The following is a 17,864-nucleotide window of genomic DNA, read 5'->3' on the forward strand; positions in this document are numbered from 1 at the left end:
GGGTTGTTATCCATAATTTGCATTGCTTTGGAATTTTTTCTTGGGTTTAATTAAGTTAGACTTCGGGTTCATTTTATGCTATTGTCTTGGTTATATTATCAAGGATTATGATATGACATTCTGCATGCTGAGAGTCTTCAAAGAATCATTAGTAGGTCATATCTTGTTGAGCGGGTTTCAGTGTTATCAGTTGTTGTTCCGGGTCTTTGTTGGGATCAATTCAGGGGTATTACTTGGAGGATCTTTGGTTAGGGTTAGCGGGTTAGTTCTCTAGTAAAATCAGGGTTCATTTATTTTATCTTTTGATCTGTTGGGATCGGCAGTCGTCTATGGAAAAACTTTTATGGTTCAAGCACTACCATGGCTAGGAGAGGAGCAGTAGCAGGAAGATGGTGGTGTTTGTTGCATGAATTGTTTGGTCATTGGAAATTTTAAGGGAGTTTTATATTCATGTAGGTTGTAGATGGTTACAATTTAGTGATTCCTTCAGATTGGAAGTTAGGGTGAAGATTCGTCGGTCAGGGCAAGGATTATGGTTTTTAGTCACCGGCATAAGAACTCAAGGAATTGGTTTGGTATTACGTGAGGTGATTGGATTATCAGACTGGTTAATATTTCAAGAGTATTCTTTAGGACTTCAGGAGTTGGGCGATCACTGAGATTGGCTAGTAATGGAACGCTAGTATTTATTAACGCAGGTCATAGGCGGTTCATGTTGTATGAGGTTGATGGGTTGGGAATTCATCGGATTTAAGAGATAAGAGAGCTTCGTCGAATTCAAGTGGGGAAGAATCAATCGGGAATTTGAGGAATTAGGAAGATGTGGAACTAGGGCAAGTTTCAAACCCTTATCCAACTCGTCGAGTTGCCTATGCAACTCATCGATTTCCTTCAGTCCTTTTCTCATTTAGACACTTTTTGGTGAAACCAAGGCTCTAAACTGTATATCTAGCCTCCTAGGTTGTAGTTACCACGTAAAGTTGCAAACTTTACGTGCATGCAACACTCCATGAAGCTAAAACACTCAATACTATACTTAGGAAGAGATCGTGCACATGGAGGAGGGCCAAAGCTTCATAAAGCTTGAGGCTTTATGTCCATAAGGCCTAGAGAAGTCTAGATCTAAAACCATGTCCTTGTGACATGCTCAAATCCGAAAGTGACTCCATTTTTGCACCAAAATGCCCATATACTAACATAAGAAGAGATCTAAGAAATGGAAAGCCAAAGTAAGGACTTTTTACTTTCAACTGGATGCCAACATGATGTAAATATTGGATCAACAAACTTCTTCTCGTTCCAAGCCTCTAAATCTTCAAGCCTCTTCAAGAAATGCACCAAACACACACTCTTAGCCTCACACACTAAAAATAGGGTTAGATCGATTAGGGTTTGCTCCTGGACGTGAAAAGTGGCAAGGGTGGCTGGGGGAAAGGTGTTACACCCCCAAACCTGAACGGCGGAAACGTTCGGGGGCGGATGACTTCATGTGGTAACGTAACAAATGAATACATTGTAAAGAAAGCAATACAACCATCATATATATAATTGAAAGTTTACATTTGTCCAAAAGTTACATGTTCAAAACCAATTACAATATGATGTCAAAATATAAGATTAAACTGGCGCCGCAGCATCCCTTCATCAAAAGCAAAATGAATACCTGAAAATTTACTGATTTCCTGGGACATACAAGTAAATTTTGAAAGAGTAGATCAGCATTTAAGCTGGTGAGTTTCATAAGTATTTAAATGACAATGTTTGAATGAAACGAAATGTTTTGTCTTTGTTTGTTTGTGTTTAGAAAATCCTATATTTTCTACTAGTATAATAGTAGCCTTCACTCAAGACCAATGTTTGTTTCTAAAATGTATGGAAGTGTAAAATAACCAATGAGTTTGAAAACCTTGTAAATCAATGCATTTTTAATACCCCTTGTGAGTTTTATAACCATACTATTGACTCGGAATGCCTATACACAACGTTCTTCAGGCGTTGGAATGTTATGACGTTTGTCACCCCAAACGGTGGACTGCAGCTAACAGTCAGGGCGCGGGTTGTCAAGCCCGTATAGATCTATATACAAACACCACGCTCCCCCTCCAAGGGATTCTGGTATATAATACAGGACTTGAAATGTGTACTCGAACGTACATGAAGTTAGTGTCTCACAAAACCGTGGTATAACAACAGATCTACTTGTTAAAATGTTACGTTTGCTCTTGTATACGAAAGTAAACTTCTTGAAATTCATGTTTCTAGTACATAAGACTTAGAAATTTGTTCGTAAAACTATACCTATTATAGTTTTCTAAAAGTGTGTCTTGTTTGTTTAGAAATACCTAGAAAAGAAATCACTTGTTTATGAAAGCATAGATTTTTGGTGTAGAGTCCAAGATAGACAAGAATAATCTAAGAAAAGTTTAGTTTATACATGCATCACAACAATTTTATATTTCAAAAGATAGAATGCTATTTTAACATATGTTATATATATGAAAGTTCCTTATAAAGTTTCTAAATCGCATGTGATTTGGATATATAAAAGCATATAAAAGAGTTTCTTTATGTAACACACGATAATACTCGTGTGTTTTACTTGTAATCCCCCTTGAAAGCGTATAAAAGAATTTATAGAATATTTAAAAGGTAAATTAAGGGGTATGAACTCACTTGAAAGTTTGAAGATAGCGAGATGGAAAACCGGGTAGAGTTTTGTCTCGGGAAACGGATTTTCCTCGGGATTCTCGGGAATTTCGGGAGTAAAATCGACCCTCGGGATTTGAGCAAAAAGACCAGAGCTTCGGGTTTGAACGGGCACGGAAAACGAGGCAAGATTGTGAGAGAGAGGAGAGAAATGAGCCCTTTTCTCGGAAGCCTTCGCATCCTATTTATAGGAAGGCTGAACCGCCTCGGTACGCAGGGCGTACGCTCATACGCAGCGCTTACGCGTACGTCATGCATGACCGAAGCCTCGACTGCCTCGGCTTCGGATGGGACGGGTTGCTGGGTAGGCCGGTCGGATGGGACAGCGGGTCGGATGGGACAGCGGGTCGGATGGGACAGCGGGTCGGACGGGTCAGATACTTCGGACGGGTCGGACGGGTCGGATGCCTCGGATAGGGCGACGTGGACGATCAGAGGCCAAGTCTCTCGGGTACGCAGGGCGTACAGGGGTACGCAGCGCGTACCCGGATGAGGACGCTAACTCCTCTTCGGATAAGGACCGAATTTTGAATTAAATAAATATATAATTTATTTAATAAACTTCAAAAATTCATATCTTCTTCATACGAACTCCGTTTTCGATGGTCTTTATACCCACGCGTAGGTGAGACTATGCTCTACAACTTTTGTTTAGACTCTGACGGCGAATTCCGAAATTATTTTTTTTTTATTTATTTTTTTTTTAAACTCATCGTGTTTAAGGAATTTCTTTGAAAATTCATAACTTCTTTATCTGATGTCGGTTTTTGCCAGACTTTTTACCGCTGGAATACCATTGTCGAGACCTTCAATTCTCGTTTAGGTCATTCCGGCCAAAAGTCGCCCGATCTCCGATTCGAGTTTTTAGCTATCTGTTGCTAAGCCGAACTTGGAAAAATCATAACTTCGCTATATGAAGTCGGATTTGGGCGTTCTTTTCATGTACGATCATGGTTCAAAGACATTTAAACATAGAAGGAAATTTAATAGAACTTTTTGTACATTTTATTATGAAAGTAAATTTTATTACTCAAAAGTGGTTACAATACTTGACCTTTTTGGTCATTACAAAGAGTTGAAATATCGGGTTGTCACATCATCCCCCTGTTAGAGAGAATTTCGTCCCGAAATTTAAAGTAGTAAAGATACTAGTGAACATGAAAGAGATGAGGGTACTTTTGTTTCATCTGATCTTCGCGTTCCCATGTGAATTCAGGTCCCCACTTGGCGTTCCAGCGAACCTTCACGATGGGTATGCGACTTTGTTTTGTTTGTTTGACCTCTCGGTCCATGATTTCTACTAGTTCTTCCACAAAGTTGAGGCTCTCGTTGATCTCGATCTCGTCGAGTGGAATAACAAGAGTCTCGTCGGACAGACACTTTTTCAAGTTTGAGACGTGGAAGGTTGGATGGATGTTACTAAGTTCGCGCGGTAGGTTAAGCTTGTAAGCCACAGGGCCGATTCTGGCAAGGATCTCGAAAGGCCCTATGTATCTTGGATTTAGTTTCCCACGCTTTCCAAATCGTATTAAACCCTTCCATGGTGAGACCTTTAATAAGACGTGGTCTCCTACCTGGAATTCCAAAGGTTTCCTCCTTTGGTCAGCGTAGCTTTTCTGTCGGTCTCTAGAGGCTTTCAATCGTTCACGAATCTGAACGATCTTCTCTGTCGTTTCTCGTATGATTTCCGGACCGATGAGAGTGCTTTCAGGAACTCTTCCTCTAGCTAACTGGGTATCGCCAACTTCAGTCCAGCACAGAGGGGATCTGCACTTTCGACCATAGAGGGCTTCAAACGGAGCAGCCTTTATGCTTGTATGATAAATATTGTTGTATGAAAATTCGACAAGGGGTAAATGAATATCCCATGCCTTTCCAAAGTCAATCACACAGGCTCTCAGCATATCTTCTAAAGTTTGTATTGTTCTCTCACTTTGTCCGTCTGTTTGTGGGTGGTAGGTCGTACTCATGTCTAGCCTAGTTCCCAGGGAACTTTGTAGTGACTGCCAGAATCTTGAAGTGAATCTACTATCTCGATCGGAGATAATGGATATCGGAACACCATGCAGTCGCACTACTTCCCTTAAGTAAGTTCTTGTAAGCTTCTCCATTTTGTCAGTCTCCTTGATGGGTAGGAAATGCGCGGATTTGGTCAATCTGTCGACAATGACCCATATGGTATCGAGTCCACTTGTCATCTTGGGTAACTTAGTTATGAAGTCCATAGTAATCCGCTCCCATTTCCATTCTGGTATCTCTAGTTGTTGTAGTAATCCTGACGGTTTCTGATACTCGACCTTAACCTTAGCGCAAGTAAGACATTTACTCACGAAGGTAGCAATTTCTGCTTTCATGTTAGGCCACCAGTACAGCTTCTTAAGATCCAGATATATTTTATCTGAACCCGGGTGAACGGAATATCTTGAGTTGTGAGCCTCAGTCATGATTATGTTTCTGAAACCACCAAATTTCGGGGTCCAGATTCGGTCCATGAGATAGTAGTCTCCGCCACCCTTGACTTCTAGATTCTTCTCCATTCCTCGCAGGGATTCACCTGCCACATTCTCAGGTTGTAAAGCTTCCATTTTTGCCTCCTTAATTTGTGTGGATAAGTGGGAATGGATAGTCATGGTCAGAGATTTGACCCTCCGATCAGTGTATCCCATTCGACTGAGGGCGTCAGCTACTACGTTGGCCTTGCCAGGATGATAACGAATTTCGCATTCGTAGTCATTCAGTAACTCAACCCATCGTCGTTGTCGCATGTTGAGTTCCTTTTGATCGAAAATGTGTTGAAGGCTCTTGTGATGGGTGAAAATAGTACTCTTTGTTCCGTATAAGTAGTGCCTCCAGATCTTCAGAGAAAATACCACTGCTCCTAACTCGAGATCGTGTGTCGTATAGTTCACTTCGTGTGTCTTAAGCTGTCGGGAGGCATAAGCGATAACCTTCCCTCTCTGCATAAGAACATAACCAAGTCCTTGATTTGACGCATCGCAATACACTACGAAGTCTTCTATCCCTTCGGGGAGGGATAGTATCGGTGCGGTGCACAAGGCCTGCTTTAGTGTCTGGAATGCCTTCTCTTGATTCGCTTCCCAGTCAAAGGCCACACCCTTCTGGGTTAATGTAGTAAGAGGTTTCGCAATGCTCTAAAAGTTCTTTATGAATCTGCGATAGTAGCCAGCTAGACCTAGAAATTGACGAATTTCTATAGGTGTCTTTGGTGCCGACCAGTTCTCAATAGCCTTAATTTTGGAGGGGTCCACGTGTATACCTTTCTCGCTAACAACGTGGCCTAAAAATTCGACTCTTCGAATCCAAAATTCGCATTTAGAGAACTTCGCATAGAGTTTCTCCGCTCGCAGTGTTTCTAGGACTTTTCGTAGGTGTTGACTATGTTCTCCCTCACTTCGAGAGTAGATAAGTATATCATCGATAAAGACGATGACGAACTGATCCAAGTAAGGGCGGCATACCCTATTCATTAGGTCCATAAATACTGCTGGTGCATTGGTTAATCCGAACGGCATCACTACAAATTCGTAGTGTCCATAACGAGTTTGGAAAGCTGTCTTAGGAATGTCCCCCTCTAGAACTCGTAATTGGTGATATCTGGATCGTAGGTCTATCTTTGAGAAGTAGTTCGCTCCTTGAAGTTGATCGAATAGGTCGTCAATACGAGGTAGAGGATAGTGGTTCTTGACAGTAAGTTTGTTCAGCTCTCTGTAGTCGATGCACATACGGAATGATCCGTCTTTCTTCTTTACAAACAAGACCGGTGCTCCCCAAGGTGAGAAACTTGGTCTTATGAATCCTTTTTGAAGGAGTTCATTAAGTTGACTGGAAAGTTCCTGCATCTCTGCTGGTGCGAGACGGTAAGGCGACTTCGCTACTGGGTAGCTCCTGGAACTAAGTGGATTCTGAACTCGACTTGGCGTTGCGGTGGTAATCCTGGTAGTTCTTCTGGAAAGATATCGGGATAGTCGCGTACTACCGAGATGCTCTTGATGTCCTTCAGTTCTTGACTTGTATCAACGATGTGCGCTAGGAATGCTTGACAATCCTTCCGCAAGCACTTTCGAGCTTGGATGCACGAAATGATGCGAAGGTTTGTACTAGATTTGTCGCCGTAGATAACTAAGGTTTCGTTGTTAGGGAGATTAAGACGGACTGCTTTCTCAAAGCACATGATGTCGGCGCGAAGAAGACTCAACCAATCCATGCCGACTATGACGTCAAAACTTTTAATTTGGACCGGCATGAGATTGATTGGGAAAGAATGGCCGTCTAAAGTTAACATACAGCCCATGTATATGCAATTTGTGTTTTCGGTTTTTCCATTGGCCATCTCTACAGTGAATGATTTTTCTAACTTGCTAGGTTTAGGTTTAAGTAAATGAATAAAGTTTTGACTCACGAAGCGTCTCTCCGCTCCACTATCGAATAATATGCATGCGTATGAATTATCGAGAAGGAACGTACCAGCAACTATAGTTGGGTCAGCTACAGCTTCGTCGTGGCCTATTGCCAAAACTCGTCCCACCCCTCCGGTGCCAGCTGCCTTAGGACAGTTCCTCTTGTAGTGGCCCACCTCGCTACAACCGTAGCAAGTCTGCCCTACACCCGCACCCGGAACTTGAGTGATCAGCTTTGCAGGGTCCTTGCAGAAACGGGCTGTGTGTCCCTTCCTATTGCAGTTGGCGCACTGCATTTCCCGACAAGGTCCATGGTGGTGGAAATTTCATTTGGTGCACTTTGGGAGGTTACCTATATAAGGCTTTGTTGGGTAGATATTTGTAGGAGCTGTAGTAGGTACAGTGGCAGCATTCACTGAAACCAGTTGTTTCTTTGCGGATTCTTGGGAAGACCCACCCTTCCCTTTATTCCACACTCTCTTTCTGCCATTGTTGTTGTTGTTGTTGTTGTCGTAGTTGTTGTTGTTGTTGTTGTTGTTGTTTCCTTTCTGTGGTGCTGGTGCAGAAGTGGTTGAGTTCTGATGACCTCCGTAGTCAATCAGAGATTGTGCCAGTTCCTTAGCACTTTCAAAGGTGTCAGGTTTAGAAGCTAACACGCTTGATCGCATTTGGGGCGTCAGCCCCCAGATGTACCTTTCTATTTTCTTGCTCTCGGGAGCAATCATATATGGGCAAAGGATTGCCAGCTCGCAGAATCTGTTGGTATAAGTAGTGATGTCGGTGCCAACCATTCTGAGAGTCCATAGCTCGTGTTCAAGCTTTTGAATCTCTCCCCATGGGCAGTATTCTCTCATCATCATGGCTTTCAGGCTCTCCCAGCTTATGGAGTTTGCCACGATTAGGGTAAGTACTTTAACATGGCCATTCCACCAAGTTAAAGCTTTATCAAGAAGGGTGAAAGTTGCAAATTTAACTTTGCTATGCTCGGGACAGGAGCAGATTTCAAAGACTGCCTCCGGCCTTTCAATCCACTGCCTCAGGGCCATCACACCACCAGTTCCATAAAACATCCGGGGCTTGGCACTAGTGAAGTCCTTATAGGTGCATTCTCGAGGTGGTCCATGACTCTCGCCATGGTTGGATAGGCGTGTGCCAGATCCCGAGCCATTAGTACTCGAGTTATTGATCTGTGACATGGCAGCTGCCACCGTTGCGGTGACTGCTGCTTGAAACATAACAACATCAAATTGAGGTGGAGGAGGTGGTGGTACAGGTGTTTCCTCACCGTTGTTTCGCCTTGGATTCCTACGCGGAGGCATCCTTCAACTATAGGTTGAAAAGACAAGGATAAGAATTTCATAGAATAGAAAATGTATGTGTCTCATGAACTAAATCGCCATAGTTCAACAACAGATGATAGTATGAGTCTTAAAATAGAAGAATGAAAGTTATTTGTAAGACTGAAGGTATGAAACAAGTATTTGGCTTCCCAAAGACCATTCAAGGTTTGAACGAAATACTCAACATAGTAGTAATAGCGTCACTTATATTAATATAAAAGTTGTTACAACGATCATGAAAATTTGACCCCTATAAGGGTCTCCGATTACAAAGTTCGAGAAATTTAAAGACTTTTAGCCGAGGTCCTAAGCTATAACAAAATTTGAGTCCTTGACAAGCACTACTTGCGTCGAAGGTTGCGCTTGGAGCTTGACTCCGCATCTGATTGCTTTGACTCCATTAGACGCCTATCAAAAGTGGCTTGTTGTTCTCTCAGTTCAGCGAGGGCTGCAATCACTTGCGCTTGAAATGCTTCGGTTTGGAGTTGAGCATTGTCTTGTATCTTGTTCAGCCTACGGATGTCAGAAGTGTGAACCTGCACTTCCACGTTGACATCCCGGAGTCGACTAGCTTGAACTCCAGACTGATAGAACTGATTGGCTAACTTACCCACCATTACCGGGAGTGCTCGATCAGCTGAACCTCCACCGCGGACATCATAGAAGTCCCGGCACATGCCGTAGGGAGGGCGTAGGTTTTGCTGTTGGCTCCAATGGTGGAGGTGACTTCCCCAGACGGGAGTCGGTCCTTGAAAGTTCCTTACGAAGACGGGAGGTTGAATGGGTGGTGGATCGATAACTTCCGGCTCTGAGTCGGTACCGGAGTCATCACCCACTTCTATGGGTTCCTCGTCCTCTTCGGGATCATCTTCAATCCATCCTCCGTTGCCGTGGTTGGGAAAGTAGGGGTCGCCAGGGTGGTGAAATCCAGCCATTTGACTGTACGAGAAATAGGGTTATAAGAATGGAATAAAGTTGAAACATGCAAAACATGTAAGTTAAACTAGTTTAGATCGCAAATACTCCTATAGTAATTTAATTCTTGTGCTTGGTCCTTGCAATGGTTTGGTAAGGTTTGACTTGTTGCTTACTACGATCATTCCTCGATATACGTTGGTCCAATCACGGGCAAATATAGTTGATCACGCTATATTTGTCCAAAATTTGATTACATATATCGAGTCTCAATCGTAGTGTCAACTTGTCTAAATACTTGTATAGTTGTATAACATGAAAATAATTTATGGTATGCATGTAATTGTACTTAAATGAACTATCAATTTAAGTTGAACGCAAAGCTGCTTCAGAGTAAAAAGAAAATTTGTTTTGTCAGAGAGTATTAGTCCCTTAAGCATTTATAGTTTGTATATCTTATGTGGTTCGATATACTTAGTTCACTATAAACATTGCTCTGATACCAATCTGTCACACCCCCAAACCTGAACGGCGGAAACGTTCGGGGGCGGATGACTTCATGTGGTAACGTAACAAATGAATACATAGTAAAGAAAGCAATACAACCATCATATATATAATTGAAAGTTTACATTTGTCCAAAAGTTACATGTTCAAAACCAATTACAATATGATGTCAAAATATAAGATTAAACTGGCGTCGCAGCATCCCTTCATCAAAAGCAAAATGAATACCTGAAAATTTACTGATTTCCTGGGACATACAAGTAAATTTTGAAAGAGTAGATCAGCATTTAAGCTGGTGAGTTTCATAAGTATTTAAATGACAATGTTTGAATGAAACGAAATGTTTTGTCTTTGTTTGTTTGTGTTTAGAAAATCCTATATTTTCTACTAGTATAATAGTAGCCTTCACTCAAGACCAATGTTTGTTTCTAAAATGTATGGAAGTGTAAAATAACCAATGAGTTTGAAAACCTTGTAAATCAATGCATTTTTAATACCCCTTGTGAGTTTTATAACCATACTATTGACTCGGAATGCCTATACACAATGTTCTTCAGGCGTTGGAATGTTATGACGTTTGTCACCCCAAACGGTGGACTGCAGCTAACAGTCAGGGCGCGGGTTGTCAAGCCCGTATAGATCTATATACAAACACCACGCTCCCCCTCCAAGGGATTCTGGTATATAATACAGCACTTGAAATGTGTACTCGAACGTACATGAAGTTAGTGTCTCACAAAACCGTGGTATAACAAAAGATCTACTTGTTAAAATGTTACGTTTGTTCTTGTATACGAAAGTACACTTCTTGAAATTCATGTTTCTAGTACATAAGACTTAGAAATTTGTTCGTAAAACTATACCTATTATAGTTTTCTAAAAGTGTGTCTTGTTTGTTTAGAAATACCTAGAAAAGAAATCACTTGTTTATGAAAGCATAGATTTTTGGTGTAGAGTCCAAGATAGACAAGAATAATCTAAGAAAAGTTTAGTTTATACATGCATTACAACAATTTTATATTTCAAAAGATAGAATGCTATTTTAACATATGTTATATATATGAAAGTTCCTTATAAAGTTTGTAAATCGCATGTGATTTGGATATATAAAAGCATATAAAAGAGTTTCTTTATGTAACACACGATAATACTCGTGTGTTTTACTTGTAATCCCCCCCTTGAAAGCATATAAAAGAATTTATAGAATATTTAAAAGGTAAATTAATGGGTATGAACTCACTTGAAAGTTTGAAGATAGCGAGATGGAAAACCGGGTAGAGTTTCGTCTCGGGAAACGGATTTTCCTCGGGATTCTCGGGAATTTCGGGAGTAAAATCGACCCTCGGGATTTGAGCAAAAAGACCAGAGCTTCGGGTTTGAACGGGCACGGAAAACGAGGCAAGATTGTGAGAGAGAGGAGAGAAATGAGCCCTTTTCTCGGAAGCCCTTGCATCCTATTTATAGGAAGGCTGAAACGCCTATGTACGCGGGGCGTACGCTCATACGCAGCGCGTACGCGTACGTCATGCATGACCGAAGCCTCGACTGCCTCGGCTTCGGATGGGACGGGTTGCTGGGTAGGCGGGTCGGATGGGACAGCGGGTCGGATGGGATAGCGGGTCGGATGGGACAGCGGGTCGGATGGGACAGCGGGTCGGACGGGTCGGATGCCTCGAATAGGGCGACGTGGACGATCAGAGGCCAAGTCTCTCGGGTACGCAGGGCGTACAGGGGTACGCAGCGCGTACCCGGATGAGGACGCTGACTCCTCTTCGGATAAGGACCGAATTTTGAATTAAATAAATATATAATTTATTTAATAAACTTCAAAAATTCATATCTTCTTCATACGAACTCCGTTTTCGATGGTCTTTATACCCACGCGTAGGTGAGACTATGCTCTACAACTTTTGTTTAGACTCCGACGGCGAATTTCGAAATTATTTTTTTTTTATTTATTTTTTTTTAAACTCATCGTGTTTAAGGAATTTCTTTGAAAATTCATAACTTCTTTATCTGATGTCGGTTTTTGCCAGACTTTTTACCGCTGGAATACCATTGTCGAGACCTTCGATTCTCGTTTAGGTCATTCCGGCCAAAAGTCGCTCGATCTCCGATTCGAGTTTTTAGTTGTCTGTTGCTAAGCCGAACTTGGAAAAATCATAACTTCGCTATATGAAGTCGGATTTGGGCGTTCTTTTCACGTACGATCATGGTTCAAAGACATTTAAACATAGAAGGAAATTTAATAGAACTTTTTGTACATTTTATTATGAAAGTAAATTTTATTACTCAAAAGTGGTTACAATACTTGACCCTTTTTGGTCATTAAAAAGAGTTGAAATATCGGGTTGTCACAAAAGGACTTAATTTTCTTTAAATAGGATGCAAACCCTAAAAAGTAGGGTTTTCGAACACAGCCTTTACTCGTCGAGTTGGATCCTCCAAGTCATCGAGTAGGTCCTAGAATCCAGGCGGCTTTAAGCTTCTCTACACGATGATTTGAGGCATCCAACTCATTGAGTAGGTCTAAAACATGAATATAAAGCTTTAAATTTTATATCTAGGAGTCGGGGTGTTACATTTCAACCGTTGGTCAGCGTCTCCTTTATTATGCATAGTAGGCTTGTGGTTGAGTCCAGATTGACGGCTTTGGAATTTGAAGCATGACCTGAACACCTGATTGGATGCAGGTTGATGCAAGTTGTGGTAAGGCCTGTTGGGTTATGTTGGTTAAGGTGTGGTAAGGCCACAGGTGGTAACCATGGTTGGTTAGAAGTGTTGTAAGACTGCAATGATATCGTAGAATTCATCAGTTCCAGGTAGGCTATCATTGGAGGTGGTCATGAGTGCAAAGGGGGAATTAGTTCGCACCTTGTGCATGTTGGTCAGGAGTGTCGAGGAGTATTTCCCTATTTTAGGTTGAGGACCATTGGGGTCCAAGGCGGAGTCGGGGTTGTGTAGCTATAGATGGGTGGGACCCGTGGGCGAGGCCGTTCCTTGGTATAGTTGGATGGGACCTGTGGACGAGGCCTATGTAATTATGGAAATACATGTGGGACCTGGTGGAGACCTTTGGATCAAGGTATTGGATCTTGAGTTGCAGGATTAGGTAGGTGGTTAGTGTGTGATTCAGGTGCCAGACTGGTAGTCTCGGCGATGGTTTGGGAACCTTTATATCTCGGTCTAGTGAGGGGTTGTCATGAATCAGAAAGTTTTTGATGAAATGCAAGTGCAGATCCATGGATCTCGGGTTATGAGTTGAGTATCGGGTTGGTTTTTGGGGAAGATCTTAAGTTGGGAATTGCAAGTGGTTAAGTGCAGGATTTTCTTTTCAGTAGGATAAGAATTGGGGTATCTATATGTTGAGGGCATCAATCGAAGGGTTCAGAAGTAAGGAATGGATTCTGTTTTGATGGCAGATCAAGCCCTTGTGATCGTGTTTTGGATTGGTTCTATTTGTGAAGGGTATCAAGATAAGTCAAGGCGGTATTAAATACTTGAAACTCGTGTGTGGAGTCGCTTGTTATTCATAGAATATGTTTGGTCACTTGCAATTTAGATTAAATAATCTCAGAGTAAATGATTTGACCCTATTGCTCAGCACTTGTCTATGTCTAACCGTTGCAGGGATGATTCTTCTACACGAAGGATTATCTGAGCCTTATGTCATGTATAAGTGTTATGCATTAATAATAGGTATGTGAGTATGTTTTCTATTAGGAACCTCAAGTTATCAGAAGCTGTGTAGACATTTGGGAGATAAGTGGAATGGATTTAGTAATGGTTCAATACGGGCGGTCTATCAATGAGTCAGACCATCTCGAGACTTCAGATTTCATGTTGTGTAGACGTGGCTGTTTTGCAAGGGATTATTTAGGTTGAGAAAGGATTTGCTCATGTTCGGGTTGGAGAGCCTTGTCAGGTTTGGTTTCGGTTGCCTTGGGAAGGATGTCGTATGCTCGGTGTTGTGGTTGTGTTGCTCATGTTGTCTGGCATGTCGGGGATTGTAAGGAATGACCCTTGAAGAATTGACATAGGGACTCATTTGGAGGTGGATGATGTAAATTGGATGATCCGGGTATTCGGTTTGTGTTTTAGGGCCAACGGGTATTTCGGTATTATGTCAGCTTGGGCTTTTATGGAATTTGGATGTTTGTTGGGGAAATTGTAATGCAAGTATAAGTGGATTAAAGCATAGACCTTCTCGTTACCATGGATATAAGGATCGGCGGAATCAGATTTATATCGAGGAATTTATAGCCTTCAAAGTTCTTTAAGCTTTGAGAGGAAATCCTAGGGAGTATGCGAGGCATACCTAGGGAGTATGCAGGGCATACTGGTGTGAAGGTTGGTATGTCAGGTGTAATGTGGTGTACACTTAGCGTACTGTGAAGGAAGGATCGGGGCTGTGAAGCCTCGTATGCTGCGCGCACAAGGTGTATAGGGGACGTACGAGGTGTAAGTCAAAACCCTAATTTAAGATGTTGTACCCTATATAAGCACTTTAAGTCTTTAGTGTTGGCCTCTTTACCAGCCTCCAAGTCCATAAAACCTTAGAAATCATCCCTTAGCCTCCATGGTGGTGTTTTTGAGCACATTGTGTGCATCTTGGTGTGTTCGGTTCATATTGAAGAAGATGGAGTTTTGTGCAAGGTTGTGCACTACTAGAAAACCGCCCTTTAATGATGTGCAAACAATGACATGCGTTGATAGAGGACGCGCATTTGTGTGTACCCTAAAAAATAATGTCAGATATACAAAATTTGAAGGATAGAGGGCACGCATTTGTGCGTGCCCTAAAATTAGTGTCCAACAAAGAAAAATACAAACACGGTGGGCGCTTATGTTAAATGTGTGTGGCATCTAGAAATGTCGCTTTATAGTTTTTTAATTAGAAGCATGTTTTTAAGGGGGGAAAATGAATAATCTCTAAAATTTTAAAAATTTTAGGTGCCCGCTTCTACACTCTATCCTCTTGACCTCCTTCCATTCTCTCCCTCTATTCTCTGTGCAAACCCTAAGCCATCGCCATCTTCCTTCTATCTAGGACGTGCTAGGGTTTTATTTTATTTTAAGCTTAACTTCTCCTGATTTACTCTCTCTCTACCCCATACTGCTTGACAACCAGCCACCACCCTTCGTCTTCTCTCTAGTTCACCACCGTCTCCAATAAAGCCCCAATATACCGCAATATCACCACCCCTCTTTCGCACCAACATTGTTGGTTAATAACACCACCATTTGTATAAAAACCCTAGAACCATCAGAAATCGAAGGATGCAAGTTAGATTTGGGATCGACTCTCTCATGGATTGTGCTTCAAATCTCTCCATCTGCTCTCATCCAAAACTAATCGCAAACACACCTGGCTATGTGCTGCTTCATAGGCGGCTATTTTTTTCTTCGTCGTTGCAGTATGTGAGTTCAGGGCGACGACGTTTGAAATTCCAAACATTTGGAATAAAAAATGCTTCGGCTTCGTCTGGGTGGTCGGGAAGAGCTAGGAAAGTTTATACGGAGTCGCAATCCGAAGCAGTGCGTTCAACCTCCTTTTCGGTGAAGGAGATTGCTTCTTCTGTGTTTCCAGTCCGTTCCTTCATTGTCGTCACTTTTGTTATTGCTTTTAATTGCTACGTATTTCTGTTACGTTTTCTTGTTTATATCATTTTTGAATGCACTACATCCGTTCCATACGAGAGTAGATTGATTGCGCATTTGAACACAATTAAATTTATCTATAACAATGAAACAAAAGCAGGATCTGTGTAACTTCTCAATGGATCACTAATTTATGCCTTCTGCTGACAGTTGTGTGGAAATTGGTGGAGAAACTGATGATTCCTAAGAAATCAAAAGCTCCTGTACAAAGGCCATTACTTAGTTGTGGATGAGTCTATGCTTACAGGAGAGTCTCTTCCTGTTTTTAAGTAAGAAGGGCTTTTTAAATGGGGTAATATTCTTTGAGAATTTGGAGAAAAAATTGATCTTTGACTGGGATTACGTGTCAACTCATCTGTGTTTTCTTCCTACACAGATCTTCATTTACATATGGTAACCATATATAATTTTTTGTTTGTTTTTGTGATTTTCTCATGTATTAATAATTAATTAGTTTAGTTTGCTTAAAATCTCAGGTATATTGTAACACTCGTGTTGCTAGCCTATGCATTTATATTGAGTTGATAGTCTAGGCTAACCTTTGTAACTCATTTTGAAGAAATGAAAAGGAATTATGTGAATATTATGTAAATTATGTGTTTTATGCTTAATTATTAGGGCTTAATTAATTAAGAATAAAAATAAGCGTCAAAATTAAAGTGTGAGATTAGCATGATATCTTTACATAAAGTTGTAGTGGTCGAAACAAGGATTTCGTGGGTATAAAAAATACCAAAATCCGAGTTATAACGAAGAAGTTATGACCTATCGAAGTTTCGCGACAAAACTGGCATGACGCTAAATGTCGTAAAAAGTGATTTTTTGATAAACTACTTTTTAGCCTTAGTAATGTAAACGAAAGTCGTAGTATTCATTAAACCAAGAAGTTCGATAAAAAGAAAGCCCAAATCTGACTTCCTATGAGGAAGTTATGATTTTTCGAAGTTTCAGCTTAGCAGTAGACAGCTAAAAACTCAAATTTTAGATCGAAGTTTCAGCTTAGCAGTAGACAGCTAAAAACTCAAATTCATTGAAGGTCTCGTCATTAGTAGCACAACGGTAAAAAGTCTGATGAAAACGGACGTCGGATGAAGAAGTTATGAATTTTTAACGGATTTCTTGTCCCGGTCTGTTAAAAATAATAATAAAAAAGTTAAAACCAAAATTAGCCAATGAAGTCCAAACGGAAGTTGTAGTGCGTAATTTAAGCTACGCGTGCATATAAGGAACGTCAAAAACGGAGCTCGTATGCGAAAGTTATGGATTTTAGAAGTTTTGGCGTGAAAATCGAGAAAATTCGCATAGTCACGAGTTACCACATCACCCACGCTGAAAAAGTGCCACGTGTCCTGCTGAGTCACCAGGCTGCTGAGTCATCCGAAGCTGTGGCACATCCGAGAAGCGACGTGTGTGCAGCCTTGTCCGAGCCTCGCAATGCTTGTCGCGTGTCTGACCTTCACACCAGCTGTCTCCCTTCCCTCCTGCTTCGGGTCCGAACCTCGGACCTAGACTCCGTTCCACTTAAAAGTTGCCAGCGAGCCCCTCGCAGGTGCGACCCATGTGCGAGCCATGCGCAGCCCACGTGCGAGCCCTCCCCTGTGAGCCTTCGGATCTTCGCCGCCTGGAGAGTTCTCAGCCGTGCGATCAGAAGCTCTCCCCTATAAATACAAGGGTGCGAGACCTCCCGGGTATACTTTGGAAAATTGTCAATTTTAACCCCTAAACCCATATTTCATTCATATTAACATCCCGCGAAGCCCCAATATCGATTGTAAACCCCGGAATACTCCACGAAGTGCCCGTGAAGCCCGACAAATTTATCTTTTCGGTTTCGAAGCCCGACTTTTGCAGAGCCCGATTTCTCAATAAAACTCCCGATTTTATTAGAAACGATCGTTTTAGGAAACGAAATGCTGCCCAATTTTCATCAAAATATGTAAGTGTGTAGTTACTTTCAATTTACATATAGATATGAAGTATTTACCTTGAAATACATGTTATGTGTAAATATATTAATTGATTAAATAAGGTGACTGTTGAATTGATTTTTTATACCAGTTTTAAACTGTATATGCTTTTTATCTACAAAATATGTTGGGTAGAACATGGGTAGATGAAATAGTTGATGTGTGTTAAAAAAGGTGAGAGGCCTCGATGTTGTTGTTGTTGTTGGTGTTGTTGTCGTTGTCATCTAGTGGAGTATAGATGACGACCACAGACTTTTCTAGACAGTCCATTGGAACACTAGCAGGTTCGCAACTTGTAGGTGTTGATGAATTAAATGTTCATTGGCGTACTCCATCCCCCTCATGGTTGC

This window comes from Lactuca serriola, chromosome 1, assembly GCF_051521515.1.
Source record: "Lactuca serriola cultivar US96UC23 chromosome 1, Lser_US96UC23_V15, whole genome shotgun sequence".
Lineage (NCBI taxonomy): Eukaryota > Viridiplantae > Streptophyta > Magnoliopsida > Asterales > Asteraceae > Lactuca > Lactuca serriola.